General features: G+C 38.3%; 1 protein-coding gene and 7 non-coding genes across 9 annotated transcripts in view; all 8 read right to left on the reverse strand.

Moving 5' to 3' along the window:
• The window catches only part of LOC142345669 (uncharacterized), a 710383-nt gene that overhangs the window by 577925 nt on the left and 115822 nt on the right, over window positions 1-16636 (reverse strand). The gene's annotated exons all lie outside the window — the stretch shown is intronic.
• On the reverse strand, window positions 1407-1525 carry LOC142347079 (5S ribosomal RNA). Its single transcript, XR_012760103.1, has one exon. It is a non-coding gene; the product is annotated as a 5S ribosomal RNA (ribosomal RNA).
• Window positions 2664-2782, reverse strand: LOC142347001 (5S ribosomal RNA). Its single transcript, XR_012760030.1, has one exon. It is a non-coding gene; the product is annotated as a 5S ribosomal RNA (ribosomal RNA).
• On the reverse strand, window positions 4297-4415 carry LOC142346849 (5S ribosomal RNA). The gene has a single exon (XR_012759888.1). It is a non-coding gene; the product is annotated as a 5S ribosomal RNA (ribosomal RNA).
• Window positions 6308-6426, reverse strand: LOC142347002 (5S ribosomal RNA). The gene has a single exon (XR_012760031.1). It is a non-coding gene; the product is annotated as a 5S ribosomal RNA (ribosomal RNA).
• On the reverse strand, window positions 8125-8243 carry LOC142346944 (5S ribosomal RNA). The gene has a single exon (XR_012759977.1). It is a non-coding gene; the product is annotated as a 5S ribosomal RNA (ribosomal RNA).
• On the reverse strand, window positions 10128-10246 carry LOC142347051 (5S ribosomal RNA). Its single transcript, XR_012760077.1, has one exon. It is a non-coding gene; the product is annotated as a 5S ribosomal RNA (ribosomal RNA).
• On the reverse strand, window positions 16388-16506 carry LOC142346967 (5S ribosomal RNA). The gene has a single exon (XR_012759999.1). It is a non-coding gene; the product is annotated as a 5S ribosomal RNA (ribosomal RNA).

The following is a 16636-nucleotide window of genomic DNA, read 5'->3' on the forward strand; positions in this document are numbered from 1 at the left end:
AATTCAGGACCTGAAATTTACATAAAGTGTAGGAAACTACTTTTCCAAAAAATAAGCCTATTCTTTGAGGTAACACTCTTTCAAATGTTGTTGGTGCCATGAAAAGTAGGTTGATGTAGTTTCGACTGAAAATAGAAAACCGTTGGGGGAATATAGCTTCAAGATTTTCAGCTTTCTGTTTACATCATCAATACGGTGAACCTTGGAACAAAAAACTTCATCGTCGCTTCAGGTTTTTTCAGATAATCAAATTTCAAAAAAAACAAAAAGTCATATCTAAACCAACCATCCACAATACAGTGGAATGGCCGCAAAACAAAGCACAGATGAATTGGGTACGAGGAACCTGTATAACCGGACATTGAACCGGAAGTATGACTTCAGTGGGTTTAGGCAGGTAATTGGGAAAATCAGTGGCGAATTGCTTTTAGCCTAATTGTTGTGATAAAATTATTAAATAGGTAAGTATTAACTCTATTTGATAAGTTTTTTTTGAATGCACTCTGCGTTAGCGGAGTGCAGCCTAAAGAATGGACCTGAGCGATTTGCACTAACTTAAAAGTTAGTTTAATAAAGGGAAATTATACAATTAGTATTGATGTTTCCGAGAAAGTTCCAAATATCAAATATACAGTATACGCAAGCAGGGGAACTACTAGAATGACCTTTACAAGTATATGGGGTGTGTTTGGAGCAACGATTACTGCTGAATTTGTCATTTACAAAAAGTATCCGCGCTCGATGAGGCTTAACTTTTTCGATCACCGAACATTTTATTGGTCACCAAATCGTCAATTTTAGTCCGATTTGGCTCATTTTCTGTGGGCATTCTCCACTTGAGCCATAGTTTGGGATAAAATAAAAAAATCTGGCACCGCGAACCATTTTGGCCAAGTTTTTAGCGATTTTCAAAAAAGTATCCGCGCTCGATGAGGCTTAACTTTTTCGATCACCGAACTTTGTTTTGGTCACCAAATCGTCAATTTTAGTCCGATTTGGCTCATTTTTTGTGGGCATGCTCCACTTGAGCCATAATTTGGGGTAAAATAAAAAAATTGGGCACCGCGAACCATTTTGGACAAGTTTTTACCGATTTCATAAAAAAGTATCCGCGCTCGATGAGGCTTAACTTTTTCGATCACCGAACTTTGTTTTGGTCACCAAATCGTCAATTTTAGTCCGATTTGGCTCTTTTTTTGTGGGCATGCTCCACTTGAGCCATAATTTGGGATAAAATAAAGAAATTTGGCACCGTGAACCATTTTGGACAAGTTTTTACCGATTTCCAAAAAAGTATCCGCGCTCGATGATGCTTAACTTTTTCGATCACCGAGGCTTTTTGAGGCTCTAAAACGTGTAAATATCAAATTAAAGTACTCTATGAGGTTTGAATACTCAAAAGAAAAAGCCTACAACACCTGGTGTTCCCAAGCGGTCACCCATCCAAGTACTAACCAGGCCCAATGTTGCTTAATTTCGGTGATCGGACGAGAACCGGTGCATTCAACATGGTATGGTCGTAGGCATTTACGTAAGCGGGAGAGAATTTATATACAACAGTATTGTATTGTAGTCTTATATTCATATACAGGATCACTTCAACTCGCCGCCTTGCGGTTTGCAAAATAGTCACTTAATACATGCAATTTTGGCCACGGTTGTGTTATAATTTATGCAATTCGTAGCCATACAGTGTATTATGACAAACGCGCAAACTTTTTGCTTCCAACCATCCACAATACAGTGAAACGGCCGCAAAACAAAGCACAGATGAATCGGGTACGAGAAACCTGTATAACCGGACATTGAACCGGAAGTATGACTTCAGTGGGTTTAGGCCGGTAATTGAGAAAATCAGTGGCGAATTGCTTTTAGCCTAATTTTTGTAATAAACTTATTAAATAGGTAAGTATTAACTCTATTTGATAAGTTTTATTTGAATGCACTCTGCGTTAGCGGAGTGCAGCCTAAAGAATGGAACCCAGCGATTTGCACTAACTCAAAAGTTAGTTTAATAAAGGGAAATTATACAATTAGTATTGATGTTTCCGAGACAGTTCCAAATATCAAATATACAGTATACGCAAGCAGGGGAACTATTAGAATGGCCTTTAAAAGTATATGGGGTGTGTTTGGAGCAATGGTTACTGCTGAAATTGTCATTTACAAAAAGTATCCGCGCTCGATGAGGCTTAACTTTTTCGATCACCGAACTTTGTATTGGTCACCAAATCGTCAATTTTAGTCCGATTTGGCTCATTTTTTTTGGGCATGCTCCACTTGAGCCATAGTTTGGGATAAAATAAAAAAATCTGGCACAGCGAACCATTTTGGACAAGTTTTTCTACCGATTTCCAAAAAAGTCTCCGCGCTCGATGAGGCTTAACTTTTTCGATCACCGAACTTTGTATTGGTCACCAAATCGTCAATTTTAGTCCGATTTGGCTCATTTTTTGTGGGCATGCTCCACTTGAGCCATAGTTTGGGATAAAATAAAAAAATTTGGCACCGTGAACCATTTTGGACAAGTTTTTACCGATTTCCAAAAAAGTATCCGCGCTCGATGATGCTTAACTTTTTCGATCACCGAGGCTTTTTGAGGCTCTAAAACGTGTAAATATCAAATTAAAGTACTCTATGAGGTTTGAATACTCAAAAGAAAAAGTCTACAACACCTGGTGTTCCCAAGCGGTCACCCATCCGAGTACTAACCAGGCCCAATGTTGCTTAACTTCGGTGATCGGATGAGAACCGGTGCATTCAACATGGTATGGTCGTAGGCATTTGCGTAAGCGGGAGCGAATTTATATACAACAGTAGTGTATTGTAGTCTTATATTCATATGCAGGATCACTTTATCTCGCCGCCTTGCGGTTTGTAAAATAGTCACTTAATACATGCAATTTTAGCCACGGTTGTGTTATAATTTATGCAATTCGTAGCCATACAGTGTATTATGACAAACGCGCAAACTTTTTGCTTCCAACCATCCACAATACAGTGGAACGGCCGCAAAACAAAGCACAGATGAATTGGGTACGAGGAACCTGTATAACCGGACATTGAACCGGAAGTATGACTTCAGTGGGTTTAGGCCGGTAATTGGGAAAATCAGTGGCGAATTGCTTTTAGCCTAATTGTTGTGATAAACTTATTAAATAGGTAAGTATTAACTCTATTTGATAAGTTTTATTTGAATGCACTCTGCGTTAGCGGAGTGCAGCTTAAAGAATGGACCTGAGCGGTTTGCACTAACTTAAAAGTTAGTTTAATAAAGGGAAATTATACAATTAGTATTGATGTTTCCGAGACAGTTCCAAATATCAAATATACAGTATACGCAAGCAGGGGAACTATTAGAATGGCCTTTACAAGTATATGGGGTGTGTTTGGAGCAATGGTTACTGCTGAAATTGTCATTTACAGAAAGTATCCGCGCTCGATGAGGCTTAACTTTTTCGATCACCGAACTTTGTATTGGTCACCAAATCGTCAATTTTAGTCCGATTTGGCTCATTTTTTTGGGCATTCTCCACTTGAGCCATAGTTTGGGATAAAATAAAAAAATCTGGCACCGCGAACCACTTTGGACAAGTTTTTACCGATTTCCAAAAAAGTATCCGCGCTCGATGAGGCTTAACTTTTTCGATCACCGAACTTTGTTTTGGTCACCAAATCGTCAATTTTAGTCCGATTTGGCTCATTTTTAGTGGGCATGCTCCACTTGAGCCATAATTTGGGATAAAATAAAAAAATCTGGCACAGCGAACCATTTTGGACAAGTTTTTCCACCAATTTCCAAAAAAGTATCCGCGCTCGATGAGGCTTAACTTTTTCGATCACCGAACTTTGTATTGGTCACCAAATCGTCAATTTTAGTCCGATTTGGCTCATTTTTTGTGAGCATGCTCCACTTGAGCCATAATTTGGGATAGAATAAAAAAATCTGGCACCGCGAACCATTTTGTACAAATTTTTTACCGATTTTCAAAAAAGTATCCGCGCTCGATGAGGCTTAACTTTTTCGATCACCGAACTTTGTTTTGGTCACCAAATCGTCAATTTTAGTCCGATTTGGCTCATTTTTTGTGGGCATGCTCCACTTGAGCCATAGTTTGGGATAAAATAAAAAAATCTGGCACAGCGAACCATTTTGGACAAGTTTTTACCGATTTCCAAAAAAGTATCCGCGCTCGATGAGCCTTAACTTTTTCGATCACCGAGGCTTTTTGAGGCTCTAAAATGTGTAAATATCGAATAAAAGTATTCTATGAGGTTTGAATACTCAAAAGAAAAAGCCTACAACACCTGGTGTTCCCAAGCGGTCACCCATCCAAGTACTAACCAGGCCCAATGTTGCTTAACTTCGGTGATCGGACGAGAACCGGTGCATTCAACATGGTATGGTCGTAGGCATTTGCGTAAGCGGGAGCGAATTTATATACAACAGTAGTGTATTGTAGTCTTATATTCATATGCAGGATCACTTTATCTCGCCGCCTTGCGGTTTGTAAAATAGTCACTTAATACATGCAATTTTAGCCACGGTTGTGTTATAATTTATGCAATTCGTAGCCATACAGTGTATTATGACAAACGCGCAAACTTTTTGCTTCCAACCATCCACAATACAGTGGAACGGCCGCAAAACAAAGCACAGATGAATTGGGTACGAGGAACCTGTATAACCGGACATTGAACCGGAAGTATGACTTCAGTGGGTTTAGGCCGGTAATTGGGAAAATCAGTGGCGAATTGCTTTTAGCCTAATTGTTGTGATAAACTTATTAAATAGGTAAGTATTAACTCTATTTGATAAGTTTTATTTGAATGCACTCTGCGTTAGCGGAGTGCAGCTTAAAGAATGGACCTGAGCGATTTGCACTAACTTAAAAGTTAGTTTAATAAAGGGAAATTATACAATTAGTATTGATGTTTCCGAGACAGTTCCAAATATCAAATATACAGTATACGCAAGCAGGGGAACTATTAGAATGGCCTTTACAAGTATATGGGGTGTGTTTGGAGCAATGGTTACTGCTGAAATTGTCATTTACAGAAAGTATCCGCGCTCGATGAGGCTTAACTTTTTCGATCACCGAACTTTGTATTGGTCACCAAATCGTCAATTTTAGTCCGATTTGGCTCATTTTTTTGGGCATTCTCCACTTGAGCCATAGTTTGGGATAAAATAAAAAAATCTGGCACCGCGAACCACTTTGGACAAGTTTTTACCGATTTCCAAAAAAGTATCCGCGCTCGATGAGGCTTAACTTTTTCGATCACCGAACTTTGTTTTGGTCACCAAATCGTCAATTTTAGTCCGATTTGGCTCATTTTTAGTGGGCATGCTCCACTTGAGCCATAATTTGGGATAGAATAAAAAAATCTGGCACCGCGAACCATTTTGTACAAATTTTTTACCGATTTTCAAAAAAGTATCCGCGCTCGATGAGGCTTAACTTTTTCGATCACCGAACTTTGTTTTGGTCACCAAATCGTCAATTTTAGTCCGATTTGGCTCATTTTTTGTGGGCATGCTCCACTTGAGCCATAGTTTGGGATAAAATAAAAAAATCTGGCACAGCGAACCATTTTGGACAAGTTTTTCCACCAATTTCCAAAAAAGTATCCGCGCTCGATGAGGCTTAACTTTTTCGATCACCGAACTTTGTATTGGTCACCAAATCGTCAATTTTAGTCCGATTTGGCTCATTTTTTGTGGGCATGCTCCACTTGAGCCATAATTTGGGATAGAATAAAAAAATCTGGCACCGCGAACCATTTTGTACAAATTTTTTACCGATTTTCAAAAAAGTATCCGCGCTCGATGAGGCTTAACTTTTTCGATCACCGAACTTTGTTTTGGTCACCAAATCGTCAATTTTAGTCCGATTTGGCTCATTTTTTGTGGGCATGCTCCACTTGAGCCATAGTTTGGGATAAAATAAAAAAATCTGGCACAGCGAACCATTTTGGACAAGTTTTTCCACCAATTTCCAAAAAAGTATCCGCGCTCGATGAGGCTTAACTTTTTCGATCACCGAACTTTGTATTGGTCACCAAATCGTCAATTTTAGTCCGATTTGGCTCATTTTTTGTGGGCATGCTCCACTTGAGCCATAATTTGGGATAAAATAAAAAATTTGGCACCGTGAACCATTTTGGACAAGTTTTTACCGATTTCCAAAAAAGTATCCGCGCTCGATGATGCTTAACTTTTTCGATCACCGAGGCTTTTTGAGGCTCTAAAACGTGTAAATATCAAATTAAAGTACTCTATGAGGTTTGAATACTCAAAAGAAAAAGTCTACAACACCTGGTGTTCCCAAGCGGTCACCCATCCGAGTACTAACCAGGCCCAATGTTGCTTAACTTCGGTGATCGGATGAGAACCGGTGCATTCAACATGGTATGGTCGTAGGCATTTGCGTAAGCGGGAGCGAATTTATATACAACAGTAGTGTATTGTAGTCTTATATTCATATGCAGGATCACTTTATCTCGCCGCCTTGCGGTTTGTAAAATAGTCACTTAATACATGCAATTTTAGCCACGGTTGTATTATAATTTATGCAATTCGTAGCCATACAGTGTATTATGACAAACGCGCAAACTTTTTGCTTCCAACCATCCACAATACAGTGGAACGGCCGCAAAACAAAGCACAGGTGAATTGGGTACGAGGAACCTGTATAACCGGACATTGAACCGGAAGTATGACTTCAGTGGGTTTAGGCCGGTAATTGGGAAAATCAGTGCCGAATTGCTTTTAGCCTAATTGTTGTGATAAACTTATTAAATAGGTAAGTATTAACTCTATTTGATAAGTTTTATTTGAATGCACTCTGCGTTAGCGGAGTGCAGCCTAAAGAATGGACCTGAGCGATTTGCACTAACTTAAAAGTTAGTTTAATAAGGGAAATTATACAATTAGTATTGATGTTTCCGAGACAGTTCCAAATATCAAATATACAGTATACGCAAGCAGGGGAACTATTAGAATGGCCTTTACAAGTATATGGGGTGTGTTTGGAGCAATGGTTACTGCTGAAATTGTCATTTACAAAAAGTATCCGCGCTCGATGAGGCTTAACTTTTTCGATCACCGAACATTGTTTTGGTCACCAAATCGTCAATTTTAGTCCGATTTGGCTCATTTTTTGTGGGCATGCTCCACTTGAGCCATAGTTTGGGATAAAACAAAAAAATGTGGCACAGCGAACCATTTTGGCCAAGTTTTTAGCGATTTTCAAAAAAGTATCCGCGCTCGATGAGGCTTAACTTTTTCGATCACCGAACTTTGTTTTGGTCACCAAATCGTCAATTTTAGTCCGATTTGGCTCATTTTTTGTGGGCATGCTCCACTTGAGCCGTAATTTGGGATAGAATAAAAAAATCTGGCACCGCGAACCATTTTGGACAAATTTTTACCGATTTTCAAAAAAGTATCCGCGCTCGATGAGTCTTATTTTTTTCGATCACCGAACTTTGTTTTGGTCACCAAATCGTCAATTTTAGTCCGATTTGGCTCATTTTTTGTGGGCATGCTCCACTTGAGCCATAGTTTGGGATAAAAAAAAATCTGGCACCGCGAACCATTTAGGACAAGTTTTTACCGATTTCCAAAAAAGTATCCGCGCTCGATGAGGCTTAACTTTTTCGATCACTGAACTTTGTTTTGGTCACCAAATCGTCAATTTTAGTCGGATTTGGCTCAGTTTTTGTGGGCATGCTCCAATTGAGCCATATTTTGGGATGAAATAAAAAAATCTGGCACAGCGAACCATTTTGGACAAGTTTTTTTACCAATTTCCAAAAAAGTATCCGCGCTCGATGAGGCTTAACTTTTTCGATCACCGAACTTTGTATTGGTCACCAAATCGTCAATTTTAGTCCGATTTGGCTCATTTTTTGTGGGCATGCTCCACTTGAGCCATAGTTTGGGATAAAATAAAAAAATCTGGCACCGCGAACCATTTTGGACAAGTTTTTACCGATTTCCAAAAAAGTATCCGCGCTCGATGAGCCTTAACTTTTTCGATCACCGAGGCTTTTTGAGGCTCTAAAATGTGTAAATATCGAATAAAAGTATTCTATGAGGTTTGAATACTCAAAAGAAAAAGCCTACAACACCTGGTGTTCCCAAGCGGTCACCCATCCAAGTACTAACCAGGCCCAATGTTGCTTAACTTCGGTGATCGGATGAGAACCGGTGCATTCAACATGGTATGGTCGAAGGCATTTGCGTAAGCGGGAGCGAATTTATATACAGCAGTATTGTATTGTAGTCTTATGTTCATATACAGGATCACTTTAACTCGCCGCCTTGCGGTTTGCAAAATAGTCACTTAATACATGCAATTTTAGCCACGGTTGTGTTATAATTTATGCAATTCGTAGCCATGCAGTGTATTATGACAAACGCGCAAACTTTTTGCTTCCAACCATCCACAATACAGTGGAACGGCCGCAAAACAAAGCACAGATGAATTGGGTATGAGGAACCTGTATAACCGGACATTGAACCGGAAGTATGACTTCAGTGGGTTTAGGCCGGTAATTGGGAAAATCAGTGGCGAATTGCTTTTAGCCTAATTGTTGTGATAAACTTATTAAATAGGTAAGTATTAACTCTATTTGATAAGTTTTATTTGAATGCACTCTGCGTTAGCGGAGTGCAGCCTAAAGAATGGACCTGAGCGATTTGCATTAACTTAAAATTTAGTTTAATAAAGGGAAGTTATACAATTAGTATTGATGTTTCCGAGACAGTTCCAAATATCAAATATACAGTATACGCAAGCAGGGGAACTATTAGAATGGCCTTTACAAGTATATGAGGTGTGTTTGGAGCAATGGTTACTGCTGAAATTGTCATTTACAAAAAGTATCCGCGCTCGATGAGGCTTAACTTTTTCGATCACCGAACTTTGTATTGGTCACCAAATCGTCAATTTTAGTCCGATTTGGCTCATTTTTTGTGGGCATACTCCACTTGAGCCATAGTTTGGGATTAGATAAAAAAATCTGGCATCGCGAACCATTTTGGACAAGTTTTTACCGATTTCTAAAAAAGTATCAGCGCTCGATGAGGCTTAACTTTTTCGATCACCGAATTTGTTTTGGTCACCAAATCGTCAATTTTAGTCCGGTTTGGCTCATTTTTGTGAGCATGCTCCACTTGAGCCATAGTTTGGGATAAAATAAAAAAATCTGGCACAGCGAACCATTTTGGACAAGTTTTTACCGATTTCCAAAAAAGTATCCGCGCTCGATGAAGCTTAACTTTTTCGATCACCGAACTTTGTTTTGGTCACCAAATCGTCAATTTTAGTCCGATTTGGCTCATTTTTTGTGGGCATGCTCCACTTGAGCCATCGTTTGGGATAAAATAAAAAAATCTGGCACCGCGAACCATTTTGGACAAGTTTTTACCGATTTCCAAAAAAGTATCCGCGCTCGATGAGGCTTAACTTTTTCGATCACCGAACTTTGTATTGGTCACCAAATCGTCAATTTTAGTCCGGTTTGGCTCATTTTTGTGAGCATGCTCCACTTGAGCCATAGTTTGGGATAAAATAAAAAAATCTGGCACAGCGAACCATTTTGGACAAGTTTTTACCGATTTCCAAAAAAGTATCCGCGCTCGATGAGGCTTAACTTTTTCGATCACCGAACTTTGTTTTGGTCACCAAATCGTCAATTTTAGTCCGGTTTGGCTCATTTTTGTGCGCATGCTCCACTTGAGCCATAGTTTGGGATAAAATAAAAAAATCTGACACAGCGAACCATTTTGGACAAGTTTTTACCGATTTCCAAAAAAGTATCCGCGCTCGATGAGGCTTAACTTTTTCGATCACCGAACTTTGTTTTGGTCACCAAATCGTCATTTTTAGTCCGATTTGGCTCATTTTTTGTGGGCATGCTCCACTTGAGCCATAATTTGGGATAAAATAAAAAAATCTGGCACAACGAACCATTTTGGACAAGTTTTTACCGATTTCCAAAAAAGTGTCCGGGCTCGATGAGGCTTAACTTTTTCTATCGCCGAGGCTTTTTGAGGCTCTAAAATGTGTAAATATCGAATAAAAGTATTCTATGAGGTTTGAATACTCAAAAGAAAAAGCCTACAACACCTGGTGTTCCCAAGCGGTCACCCATCCAAGTACTAACCAGGCCCAAGGTTGCTTAACTTCGGTGATCGGACGAGAACCGGTGCATTCAACATGGTATGGTCGTAGGCATTTGCGTAAGCGGGAGCGAATTTATATACAACAGTATTGTATTATAGTCTCATATTCATATACAGGATCACTTTAACTCGCCGCCTTGCGGTTTGCAAAATAGTCACTTAATACATGCAATTTTAGCCACGGTTGTGTTATAATTTATGCAATTCGTAGCCATACAGTGTATTATGACAACCGCGCAAACTTTTTGCTTCCAACCATCCACAATACAGTGGAACGGTCGCAAAACAAAGCACAGATGAATTGAGTGCGAGGAACCTGTATAACCGGACATTGAACCGGAAGTATGACTTCAGTGGGTTTAGGCCGGTAATTGGGAAAATCAGTGGCGAATTGCTTTTAGCCTAATTGTTGTCCATGATGATTAAACCGCTATTAATGTCACTTTCGGATCAGTACCTCAAAGTGTGATAGGAAAGCCACAAGCAAGTACTCCACTTTGTGTAGGAACGTCCTTTGGGAGTGAGTCTTTTTTAAAAAGAGATTTTTCACTAAAAGTTGCTTAAGTTTTAAAATCCTGACTTTTCTCTTACCTTTTTCTCTTACCTTTTTGCTCTTAGCCTTCGCTCTTTAAAGGTTCTTTTAAATACACGCCTCATCAGCTCTAGCTTTTTAAGTTGTTTAAGTTAGAGATCTCCCTTTCAATCGTTTACGAGTTTTTAAGCTGTTTTCCCCAATGGGGGAGAACACTTTCCCTTCAATAATAGCCCCAACCGCGAGCGAAAATCGAAACATGTATTCCACTGCGATCCAAAACGGCCTTTCAAAAGTAACAGCCTCTGATGACTTTCAAATCATGCAAATTATCCCTCCTTTTACTAAATCGATGCTTGCAAACACAGGATCTTTGAACGATGCTTACATTCAGTGTGCTAAATCGATTCTGAAAGAGTTCCCACAAGAAGTACGATCTCAAATAACCATTAGCAGAACATTCGCGCAGATAAGAGAAAAAACTCTGCACACACTGACCGTTACTTCCCCTCCAACTGTTAGAACGCAATATCACTCGATAAGATCGCGAGGCATCAATTTGCTGGGCAAAACTGTATTTCCAATGGGCAAGCATATCCTGAACAAAGAAAGAAATTTTTACCCCAGAAGATACAACATTAAATTTGTAAATCTTCCTTACGTTTGTTCGGATACCGAAACTCTGAAATTGATCGAACTCCCAGAGGGAATAGAGCACAACCCGACAATCAATCGCATGAAAGTAAATATTGATGGGGACTTTATTTTCGACGGATATGCAACTTTAAGTGTTACTGTCCACAATGCTAACGAAGAAGAAAAGCTAAGAAAATGGTCCTATGAGAGCAAAATTGCCGATTTTAAAGACTGGAATGGCCTAGAAATCAAATTCCATGTTCCCGCGCTCCATAGCTGTAGTTTTTGCGAAGAAAAAAGCCGCCAATATATTGGACACCATAAAGACTGGTGCTTTCTATGGCAAAAGGAAATGCATAAAGTTGAAAGGCAAAACCGTCAAAATGTAAGCACAGAACAGAAAAACACCCATCTGAAAACACAAGAAACAAATCCTGACAACGCCCAGGAACAAGAAATGCTCGATCAAGACTCTTTTGGCAATCTAACTATAGACGAAGAAGAAATTCAAGAAACGTTTGTTGAAGAAATTTGTAGCGGATCAAAAGAAAGCCCTGAAATGTGTACCAAAGCAACAGAAAGCACAAAAACCACAGAACAAATTGAATCTTTTTCTAACCAAATTTCAACTGAAAAACAAAGCAACAACATTATGAAATCAAACTCTCCAAACAGACTAAATTCATCAAACGTTAAGCCTCTCAAAGGAGTTGTTTTGAAACAATACAGGACAGTCAACAAACAAACTCAAAATCATCAACGAAAGCAACAGAACACTGAAATACCAAGACACTTTCTGAACACTGAATGGCGTAAAAAGAAAAACGAGTCGAATAACAATAGCAAATGATTGAGCATAAAATTTTCAGCTTGAGTTCCTGTGGCATTAAGAGCCCGAAAAAATTCTCCTCAATAATTGAAAAGTGTTACCAACTAGCTCGAGGAACCTTTTTTTTCCTATGTGTTCAAGAAACGAAAATTCTCACTCTACCTCGCTCACATGAAGCAATTCTTGAACAATACAAATTGAGCTACCATTTAGTGCCGGCAATAAACTGTAGTGGTGATTTAATAACAGTTTGGAGCGAGGAAATCAATACCAACGAACAAAGATTGCAATCAAGAGATCATTCAGCAATAACGTTTCCAAATTTAAACCTTGTTTTAATCAATACTTATTTAAATCCAAACAATTACACATCAAAGCTCAAACATTTAAGCTCAAGTCTCACTAAAATTGAATCTGGACGATTCGTAGTTTTAACAGGAGATTTCAATGCATTTAGCCATGATCCAAGAAACACCTCAAATGCTCTGAGAAGTGAAGATGACAGAATAAAGCGATTCGCTAAACTAAAGCCGGTCATCGAGAAAGCGCTCCTTCTTGATATAGCAGTCGAACTAGACGTCCAAGACTTCACACATTATGATAAGAGAACATCATCTTTCTCGCGCATAGATTACTTTTTTACTAATGATCTCAATTACAGTATCATGAAAATACATAGAAATAACCTCTCAGATCACATGCTTTTGGAGCTAAGCAACAAAGTTGAAGAAAAAGAACGTGGTCAGAGCTTTGGGAAAATGAATGACACTGTTTTAGTAGAAAATAAAAACTATATCAGAGAAGAACTGAAACAATTTGGTAATCTTTGTCCGATTGAGGACACATATGAAGAGTTGATGTGCCATATACGAGATGTGTGCCAAGCTTTAGCGATAAACAAATCTCGAGTGATAAGCTCAAAGATGAAAGACAGCTTAAGTGAAGAAAAAGAACTAAGAGAAAATATTCAGCAAGGTAAATCAGACCAAACCATTTTAAATCGATACAATGCAACATTATCCCAAATCAACGAGCACGAGAACAACAAACAACGACTGAGCTTTAAACACTTTAAAAAATTGATGCAATCCTGTGAAATTGGTAATGCCAGAGATCTCAAAACATGGTCGAAAACTAAAAATAACACAAATAGTATTACATCATTGAAAGTTGGTGACAGTGTAACAAGTAATCAAGAAGAGATCATTAAAATATTTGAAAGTCATTTCTCAAAACTGTATAAAAGTAAAAAGAAATCGTCCTTTGAAAGCTTGCTTGATCAACTGCAGGAGCAAGAAACTGATATGACAACAGAAAACGAAATCACCTTAGACGAAGTGAAGAAAGCAATCGACAAACTAAACGCAGATAGTTCACCAGGATCAGACGGTATTACTTCGAACTTTTATAAAGTATTTAAACGAGAAAAGGCTCCCATATTGAAAGTTTTCAACAATGTAGTGAACACCAATAGACTTCCAGACAACCAACAAATTGCAATATTGAAACTCCTTCCAAAAACCGAAAACCCCAAAACAGTAGACGAGTTCAGACCCATAAGCCTGCTGAACACTGACTTAAAAAATCTGTCGCATATTCTAGCTAACAGGCTAATCAAAAACCTCGAAGACGTAATTGGTCAACATCTACATGCCTACCTAAACAAACGACAAATCAATATCGCACTGATTAAGGTACGCAAAGCTCACAAACAATTGAATAACAGTAAATGTATCGTAAATCTAGACTTCTCGAAAGCTTTTGACAAAGTAGATAGAGATTATATATTCGCTCTTCTCGATAGAATTGGTGTAGATAATTTCACGAAATCTGCAATAAAAGCAATATTTAAGCAAACCAAAGCAATTATTGAAATCAATGGCTACCTCTCCCAGACAATTGTTCTCGAACGTGGAGTAAGACAAGGTTGTCCTCTATCAGCTATGCTTTTTATTCTTGCTATTGAGCCGTTACTTTGTTCTGTTGACAACTCAACTCACATCAAAGGTTTCGTAAACGCAAAAACTGTTGCTTATGCTGATGACATTACATGTCTAGTTCATAAATCATCGATTGAAGCGCTCTTTGACACTGTAAAAGAGTTTTGTGACCAAACTCAGCTAGAAATTAATGTGAAAAAGAGCGAAATCCTATCTACTACCAACATTCCCTTTTATAAAACTGTGCAATCAACAAAAATCCTTGGTATAGTTTTCCACGCTGACAAATCTCAACCGAATCTTCTTGGTCTCCTGAAAACACAAATAGCCATCTACAGTCGTTTTATTTCACGAGCCAAAACACTGAAAACCAAGAAAAATATTATTGAAACATTCATTCTTCCAAAATTCCTTTACTATGCTCGACACACAGACACGACCATGAAAAGCTTGGGAATAATGCAGAACCTCGTTAACAATCTTTTGAAAGCTGGTCAGAAAATGGAAATTAGAAGTGAAGTCCTATACCAATCATCAACTAGAGGCGGGATATCCCTTCCACACATTATCTCAAAAATTATTTCTGCAAAACTTTTCGACGAATTAAATTCATCTGACGAGAACTCGATCACCTTTTCGAAAGAACTATCCATTTTAATAACCTCTTTAAAGCTCAAAGTTGTCCAGAACGAGAATGTTCTACTTCTAATCAAAAACAACAGAGAATCCTCGCTCAGGTTGCATAATCACATGAAAACAAAAGAAATCTACTGGTACATAATCAATGAAATTTTCCCCTTCAGTTTTATTGAAAATCGTTTAAGCAAAGCTGTCATTAAATACCATTGTTCAATGGAAGAATTAACCGCTTTTGTGCAGATATTTGGAAAGTAAACAAGCTCCTACCTCAACAGCAAAATTTGTTGTATCGACTAGCATTCAACTGTCTCGTTGACAAACAAGTCAGATGGCTGAAAAACTTCTCTGACTCGCCACTTTGCAGTTTCTGTGAAAACATATTCGAAACATTTGAACACATAGTTTTTGAATGCGACAAATTAACTGCAGCAAGAAATATATTACAATTGATGAACTGGCGTCAGATATTTGTCCATATGAGAGTCGAAACTCTACGATTTACTGCAAGTGTTTTAAACGGATCATGGCAAGAAACTCCTGAGCAAACTAAAAACTATTTAAACTTTTTACTCAATCTCTAATGTTGTCTCTTTCAAGCGACTTGCAATTCTCTTATTAGCATTTGTAAATACCTACTTCGGAAGTTTTTAATAAATGGCCTAATTGCTGTGTAAAGCCTAATTGGTGTGTCTTAGCCTATTTTTGTAAATATTTGTAAAGGTTCAACGATGAAACCTAGTGAATTTCCTTTTAACTTCTTTGTAAATACCAAATGTAACGTTTCGTCAATACTTACCTTCTTTGTAACTTTGTAATAACCAACTGTAAAAATAGCATCTGAATTTATTATTTAAAAGCCTAATTGTTGTGATAAACTTATTAAATAGGTAAGTATTAACTCCATTTGATAAGTTTTATTTGAATGCACTCTGCGTTAGCGGAGTGCAGCCTAAAGAATGGAAAGTTAGTTTAATAAAGGGAAATTATACAATTAGTATTGATGTTTCCGAGACAGTTCCAAATATCAAATATACATAATACGCAAGCAGGGGAACTAATATAATGGCCTTTACAAGTATATGGGGTGTGTTTGGAGCATTGGTTACTGCTGAAATTGTCATTTACAAAAAGTATCCGCGCTCGATGAGGCTTAACTTTTTCGATCACCGAACTTTGTATTGGTCACCAAATCGTCAATTTTAGTCGGATTTGGCTCATTTTTTGTAGGCAGGCTCCACTTGAGCCATATTTTAGGATAAAATAAAAAAAATTGGCACAGCGAACCATTTTGGACAAGTTTTTACCGAATTCCAAAAAAGTATCCGCGCTCGATGAGGCTTAACTTTTTCGATCACCGAACTTTGTTTTGGTCACCAAATCGTCAATTTTAGTCCGATTTGGCTCATTTTTTGTGGGCATGCTCCACTTGAGCCATAGTTTGGGATAAAAAAAAATCTGGCACCGCGAACCATTTTGGACAAGTTTTTACCGATTTCCAAAAAAGTATCCGCGCTCGATGAGGCTTAACTTTTTCGATCACCGAGGCTTTTTGAGGCTCTAAAATGTGTAAATATCGAATAAAAGTATTCTATGGGGTTTGAATACTCAAAAGAAAAAGCCTACAACACCTGGTGTTCCCAAGCGGTCACCCATCCAAGTACTAACCAGGCCCAATGTTGCTTAACTTCGGTGATCGGACGAGAACCGGTGCATTCAACATGGTATGGTCGTAGGCATTTGCGTAAGCGGGAGCGAATTTATATACAACAGTATTGTATTGTAGTCTCATATTCATGTACAGGATCGCTTTAACTCGCCGCCTTGCGGTTTGAAAACGGTCACTTAATACATGCAATTTTAGCCAC

Source organism: Convolutriloba macropyga, chromosome 9, assembly GCF_964194025.1.
Source record: "Convolutriloba macropyga chromosome 9, txConMacr16.3, whole genome shotgun sequence".
In the NCBI taxonomy this organism is placed as follows: domain Eukaryota; kingdom Metazoa; phylum Xenacoelomorpha; order Acoela; family Convolutidae; genus Convolutriloba; species Convolutriloba macropyga.